Source organism: Cetorhinus maximus, unplaced genomic scaffold, assembly GCF_964194155.1.
Source record: "Cetorhinus maximus unplaced genomic scaffold, sCetMax3.hap1.1 HAP1_SCAFFOLD_1507, whole genome shotgun sequence".
Taxonomy (NCBI): domain Eukaryota; kingdom Metazoa; phylum Chordata; class Chondrichthyes; order Lamniformes; family Cetorhinidae; genus Cetorhinus; species Cetorhinus maximus.
This window is the reverse complement of record NW_027597448.1, coordinates 571-7,327: the sequence shown is the minus strand read 5'-3', so window position 1 is coordinate 7,327 and position 6,757 is coordinate 571. Positions and strand designations below refer to the sequence as shown.

At 47.9% G+C, this 6,757-nt stretch overlaps 1 long non-coding RNA gene across 1 annotated transcript; it reads right to left on the bottom strand.

The window, feature by feature from the left end:
• Positions 1-5,093: 5,093 nt before the first annotated feature.
• Positions 5,094-6,524, bottom strand: LOC144676326 (uncharacterized). The gene is made up of 3 exons (XR_013575302.1): positions 6,403-6,524; positions 5,603-5,752; positions 5,094-5,236 (listed from the first exon to the last, which is right to left on the bottom strand). It is a non-coding gene; the product is annotated as an uncharacterized LOC144676326 (long non-coding RNA).
• Between the last annotated feature and the right edge of the window lie 233 nt (positions 6,525-6,757).

The window sequence follows — 6,757 nt, the reverse complement described above, 5'->3', positions numbered from 1 at the left end:
TCCTTTTCCATAACAACCTGGAATCAAATAGAGTTATGATCACTGTCTGCAAAATGCTCCCCCACTGATACCTCTACCAATTGCATTTGTTGGAGTTGTTCAATGTTGAGGTTGTTGTTGAATTTGTTGGTGTTTCTCAACGTTGGTGTTGTTGTTGAATTTGTTGTTTTTAAATGTTGAGGTTGTTGTTGAGGTTGTTGGTGTTTTTTAATGTTGAGGTTGTTGTTGAATTTGTTGGTGTTTCTCAATATTGAGGTTGTTGTTGAGGTTGTTGGTGTTTTTCATTGTTGAGGTTGTTGGTGTTTCTCAATGTTGAGGTTGTTGTTGAATTTGTTGGTGTTTCTCAATGTTGAGGTTGTTGTTGAATTTGTTGGTGTTTCTCAATGTTGAGGCTGTTGTTGAGGTTGTTGGTGTTTTTCAATGTTGAGGTTGTTGTTGAATTTGTTGTTTTTTAATGTTGAGATTGTTGTTGAATTTGTTGGTGTTTTTCAATGTTGAGGTTGTTGTTGAATTTGTTGGTGTTTCTCAATGTTGAGGTTGTTAGTGTTTTTTCAATGTTGAGGTTGTTGTTGAATTTGGTGGTGTTTTTCAATGTGTCACATGGACAAACGCGGGTGAATTAAGGAAAGCCAGCATGGACTTGTTCAGGGAAAATCCTGCTTAACGAACTTGCTGGAGTTTTATTGATAAGGGAACAGAGAGGGTTGATGAGGGTACCGTTGTGGATGTGGTGTACATAGACTTCCAGAAGGCATTCGATACAGTGCCACACAACAGGCTTGTCAGAAATGTTATAGCTCACGGGATGAAAGGAATAGCAGCAACGTGGATAGAGAAGGAGAAACAGCTCCGTAGGGGGAAGGAGCGAGGATGAGAGGGACACAGAATTCAGTTAATCGGTGAAAGAAGCAATTGTGTTTTCCTGCTCGTTGTGGTCACTTCCTAGTTAAATATCAGGACACTGAACACACCTAAGGGATTGGTTAAAGCAAAAGTACGTAGGTTGGTGTATGAAGGAATTGAGAAGTTGGGAGCAGTATTACAAAGTTGGAGATCTTGTACACATGTCTGAGTTGGTCGGTTCCTCAGAACGAACTGTTCCGGACAGGAGAGAGACAGGAAAACTGTACTTCTGTCTCTCACCAGCTGTCCGAACGCAGAAGGTGTTTTGAATTCTTTGTGAAGTATGTTGTGGTGTGTTTTCCCAAACCCTCAGTGTGTCTGATCCACTTTACTAATCACTCACAACAAACTCACATTATGATCAACTCGGGTTAGTTTATTTACATTTAAAACCCGGGGCAGGAATGTTCACAAAGTCACACACTCACTCACACTCACACACCCAATCGCACACACTCTCACTCACACACACTCACACAACACAGACACACACTCACACACACAAACACACAAAAACACCATACACACACACAAACACACACACAAGCACACACACCCACACTCTCAAACAACCACACACTCACACTCATACACACTCACACACACTCACTCACACTCAAATCCGCACACTCACACGCGAACACACACAGATACTCACTCTCACAAACACACAGCCACACATACACACAGACGCACACGCACACATACAGACACACACACACACACAAACACACACACACACACACACAGAGTAATGGAGGGTAGAAAAAGGAAACATTTACAACTATGGATAGTAACAGTACAAGAACCACGGAGATTAAATGAGTTCACATGATTTCCAGAGTCTGAGAAGAAAAAGTCCAAAGGCTATTTCCGATGTGACCGAGTTCAATTCCAAGTCCAGTGGGAGCTTACTGCACGCAAATTGAATGCCTCGTTTCTGACATGACAACTATGAAAACACTGTAAAGAGTTACTTCATTGGCTGCCAAAGCATGTTGGGGATCTCCTGAGTTAGTGAAAGGTGCTAGAGAAATGCAGGACTTCTGTTCTGTTGCATTTTGTCGGATTCCTGCCTGGATTTATAATGGGGTTTTACAATGTCAACCGTCACACTGTCATTCCCACCTCCCATCACTGGTGGCGCTGCAGGAAGCTCCTCCTGGGGGAGATGGGGAACAAGATGAACTTTCACCTTTCAGACGTGGCCTCGGGCAGCCGGGGATTGTGGGGAAGGGAGGAGGGGCTGGGGATTGTAGGGGAGGGAGGAGGGGCTGGGGATTGTAGGGGAGGGAGGAGGGGCTGGGGATTGTGGGGAAGGGAGGAGGGGCTGGGGATCTTTGGACAATCCTGACACTCTCGTTCTGTGTCCCAGTCTCTCTTCAGGAACAATATTTCTCAATATCAGCTGCCTCGACGCAGGGCAGTGCCCTTTTCTCACAGATGAAACGGAAGTGATTGGAACAACTGACATCATTCCAGCCGGCTCTTCTGATAACGGCGCAGTTTTCATTACCATACCAATTATTCGGTTCACCCTGATCCCATCGAGTAAAACTGGGAATTGGGGAAATAAAAAATACAGATAAAAATCTGACACCTTCTTGCACAGAATCAACAAGATTCCTACAGCCCTGTACATATCCCAAACTAATCCCACTGTCCCGCTCTCTCCCTATAGCCCTGTACAAATCCCAAACTAATCCCACTGTCCCGCTCTCCCCATAGCCCTGTATCAATCCCAAACTAATCCCACTGTCCCGCACTCTCCCCATAGCCCTGTACAAATCCCCAAACTAATCCCACTGTCCCGCTCTCTCCCCATAGCCCTGTATCAATCCCCAAACTAATCCCACTGTCCCGCTCTCTCCCCATAGCCCTGTACAAATCCCAAACTAATCCCACTGCCCCGCTCTCTCCCCATAGCCCTGTAACAATCCCAAACTAATCCCACTGTCCCACTCTCTCCCCATAGCCCTGTATCAATCCCCAACTAATCCCACTGTCCCACTCTCTCCCCATAGCCCTGTATCAATCCCAAACCACTCCCACTGTCCCGCTCTCTCCCCATAGCCCTGTATCAATCCCAAACTAATCCCACTGTCTCGCTCTCTCCCCATAGCCCTGTATCAATCCCAAACTAATCACCCTGTCCCGCTCTCTCTCTCCATGCGATGCTGGGACTCACCTCACTGGGGTCCCATCCACCCATTTCCAGTTTCTTTCACTCTCTCGATTTGTTAGTCCGATCCAGTAAGTCCCACGATAATGCTTGATAGATTTCTTTATGAAATTCTGCAACAGATGTAATGATTTGGTGTCACCAGTTAGTATTACTGCCTTAATTCACACACACAATCACTCATAAACTCACACAGACACACATACACCCACACACATGCCCTCACACGGACAGACACTCTCTCTCACACACACGCACAACTGATACACAAAATTCCCCAAACCCTTTCTGAGGAAATTCTCCCTCATTCCCTCTGATTAAATATCGGGAAGACTGAAGCTACTGTTTTCCGTCTCTGTTCCAAACTCCATTCCCGAGTTACCGACTCCATCCTGGGAACTCTCTGAGTCTGAACCAGACTGTTCACAACCCTGGGGTTGTGTTTAACCTGGAGATGGGATTCCCACCTCATATCCACATCGTCACCAAGACGGCCTCTTCCCAACTCCGTAACATCGCCCAGAACCACCCCGGGCTCAGCTCATCGACTGCTGGAACCCTCGTTCATGTAGTGTAGAGGGAGCTTTACTCTGTATCTAACCCCGTGCTGTACCTGTCCTGTGAGTGTTTGATGGGGACAGTGTAGACGGAGCTTTACTCTGTATCTAACCCCGTGCTGTCCCTGTCCTGGGAGTGTTTGATGGGGACAGTGCAGAGGGAGCTTTACTCTGTATCTAACCCCGTGCTGTCCCTGTCCTGGGAGTGTTTGATGGGGACAGTGTAGAGGGAGCTTTACTCTGTATCTAACCCCGTGCTGTACCTGTCCTGGGATTGTTTGATGGGGACAGTTTAGAGGGAGCTTTACTCTGTATCTAACCCTGTGCTGTACCTGTCCTCGGAGTGTTTGATGGGGACAGTGCAATGGGTGATTTACTCTGTATCTAACCCCGTGCTGTACCTGTCCTGGGAGTGTTTGATGGGGACAGTGTAGAGGGAGTTTTACTCTGTATCTAACCCCGTGTTGTACCTGCCCTGGGATTGTTTGATGGGGCCGGTGTAGAGGGAGCTTTACTCTCTATCTCACACCAAACTGTACCTGTCCTGGCAATGTTTGACGGGGACGGTGTAGAGGGAGCATTACTCTGTATCTCACCCCGTGCTGTACCTGTCCTTGGAGTGTTTGATGGGGACGATGTATAGGGAGCGTTACTCTGTATCTAACCTCGTGCTGTATCTGTTCTGGGAGTGTTTGATGGGGACGGAGTAGAGGGAGATTTACTCTGTATCTAACCTCATGCTGTACCTGTCCTGGGATTATTTGATGGGGACGGTGTAGAGGGAGCTTTACTCTCTATCTCACACCATGCTGTACCTCTCCTGGCAATGTTTGATGGGGACGGTGTAGAGTGATCTTTACTCTGTATCTAACCCCGTGCTGTACCTGTCCTGGGATTGTTTAATGGGGACTGTGTAGAGGGAGCTTTACTCTGTATCTAACCCCGTGCTGTACCTGTCCTGGGACTGTTTGATGGGGACAGTGTAGAGGGAGCTTTACTCTCTATCTCACCCCGTGCTGTACCTGTCCTGGGAGTGTTTGATGTGGACATTGCAAAGGGAGCTTTACTCTGTATCTAACCTCGTGCTGTACCTGTCCTGGGAGTGTTTGATGGGGACAGTGTAGAGGGAGCTTTACTCTGTATCTAACCCCGTGCTGTACCTGTCCTGGGAGTGTTTGATGGGGACGGTGTAGAGGGAGCTTTACTCTGTATCTAACCCCGTGCTGTACCTGTCCTGGGAGTGTTTGATGGGGACGGTGTAGAGGGAGCTTTACTCTGTATCTAACCCCGTGCTGTACCTGTCCTGGGAGTGTTTGATGTGGACATTGCAAAGGGAGCTTTACTCTGTGTCTAACCCCGTGCTGTTCCTGTCCTGGGAGTGTTTGATGGGGACGGTGCAGAGGGATATTTTCTCTCTATCTCATTCTGACAGATGCGTCTGTTATTCTCACCTGTTCCTGTTCTGTATTTATGATGATGAGGTGTGAATTTTGGGATTCACATTGTCGTTTTGCCGAGTCCCAGTTTATTTTATCCGTTGAGAATCTATAGCAATGAAGATTATGAACTTTCCAGCCGCTCGGGCAGAGAGACTCTGCAAAATTATAGAGACTTAATTCAGAGAAATGTATTGAAACATTAGGATCAAGAGAAGGCCATTCAGCCCCTCTCGAGACTGTTGCACAGGAACAGGAGGAGGCCATTCAGCCCCTCTCGAGCCTGTTGCACAGGAACATGAGGAGACCATTCAGCCCCTCTCGGGTATTTTACAACATTCTATTGAATCTGCTCTGTACCTTAACTCCGAGAGGCAGAGGCCGGGATAGTGCGGCCTTCCCCCGCTTGGAGATTGAGGCCTTGACTGAAGGATGGGGAAGGTGGGGGTGGGGGTGACCCCAATGGGACAGAGCTTGGGATGTTGCAGGAGGGGGCAGGAGTACGGCCGGCAGCTCCCACTCACCTGAACAGATTCGGAGCATTGGGCAGAGCGATCGCGCCGTCTCGGACAATTTCTGGAACTTTCCATCCAGCTCTGTCAGGTTCCGCAGGGCAATGGCCAAGGTCCGGTTCAGGGGGTCAGCAGCATCGTGCTCCTTGTTCATCTGTAGAACTGAGAGACAGAGTCAGAGTGAGTGATAGTGTGGGTTATATCAGAGTGTTACAGTGAGGGGTGTGGGATATATCAGAGTGTTACAGTGAGGGATGTGGGTTATATCAGAGTGTTACAGTGAGGGGTGTGGGATATATCAGAGTGTTACAGTGAGGGGTGCGGGATGTATCAGGGTGTTACAGAGAGGGGTGTGGGATATATCAGCGTGTTACAGTGAGGGGTGTGGGAAATATCAGGGTGTTACAGTGAGGGACGTGGGATATATCAGAGTGTTACAGTGAGGGGTGTGGGATATATCAGCGTGTTACAGTGAAGGGTGTGGGGTGTATCAGAATGTTACAGTGAGGGGTGTGGGATGTATCAGAGTGTTACAGTGAGGGGTGTGGGATGTATCAGAGTGTTACAGTGAGGGGTGTGGGATATATCAGGGTGTTACAGTGAGGGGTGTGGGATGTATCAGGGTCTTACAGTGAGGGGTGTGGGATGTATCAGGGTGTTACAGTGAGGGGTGTGGGATGTATCAGAGTGTTACAGTGAGGGGTGTGGGATGTATCAGAGTGTTACAGTGAAGGGTGTGGGATGTACCAGAGTGTTACAGTGAGGGGTGTGGGATATATCAGAGTGTTACAGTGAGATGTTCCTCCCCGTACCTTGGACCGTGAGACCTGTAATAATTGCGAAGTTGCAGATTATGACAATGAGGCCGACCACGGTGAGACATCTCGATTTTTTTGATCTTTTTCCTCCAACTGTTTCCTGTCCAGGTTTACCTGGAATAGAGAAGTATGATTGACCCATGTTGAGCAGCCTGTGTTACTGCACGGAACAGACAATGGTGACGTATCTACCCCCCTTATCGAGAGAAACAACAACCACGTTACTCGTTTATATCCCTTGTTTCACATCCCAGCGCACGGTACAGGAGAGTTATCAAAGAGAATCGAACACCGAGTCACACAGGGAGATATTAGGGACAGGAAACCTAAAGCTCAGACACAGAGATCG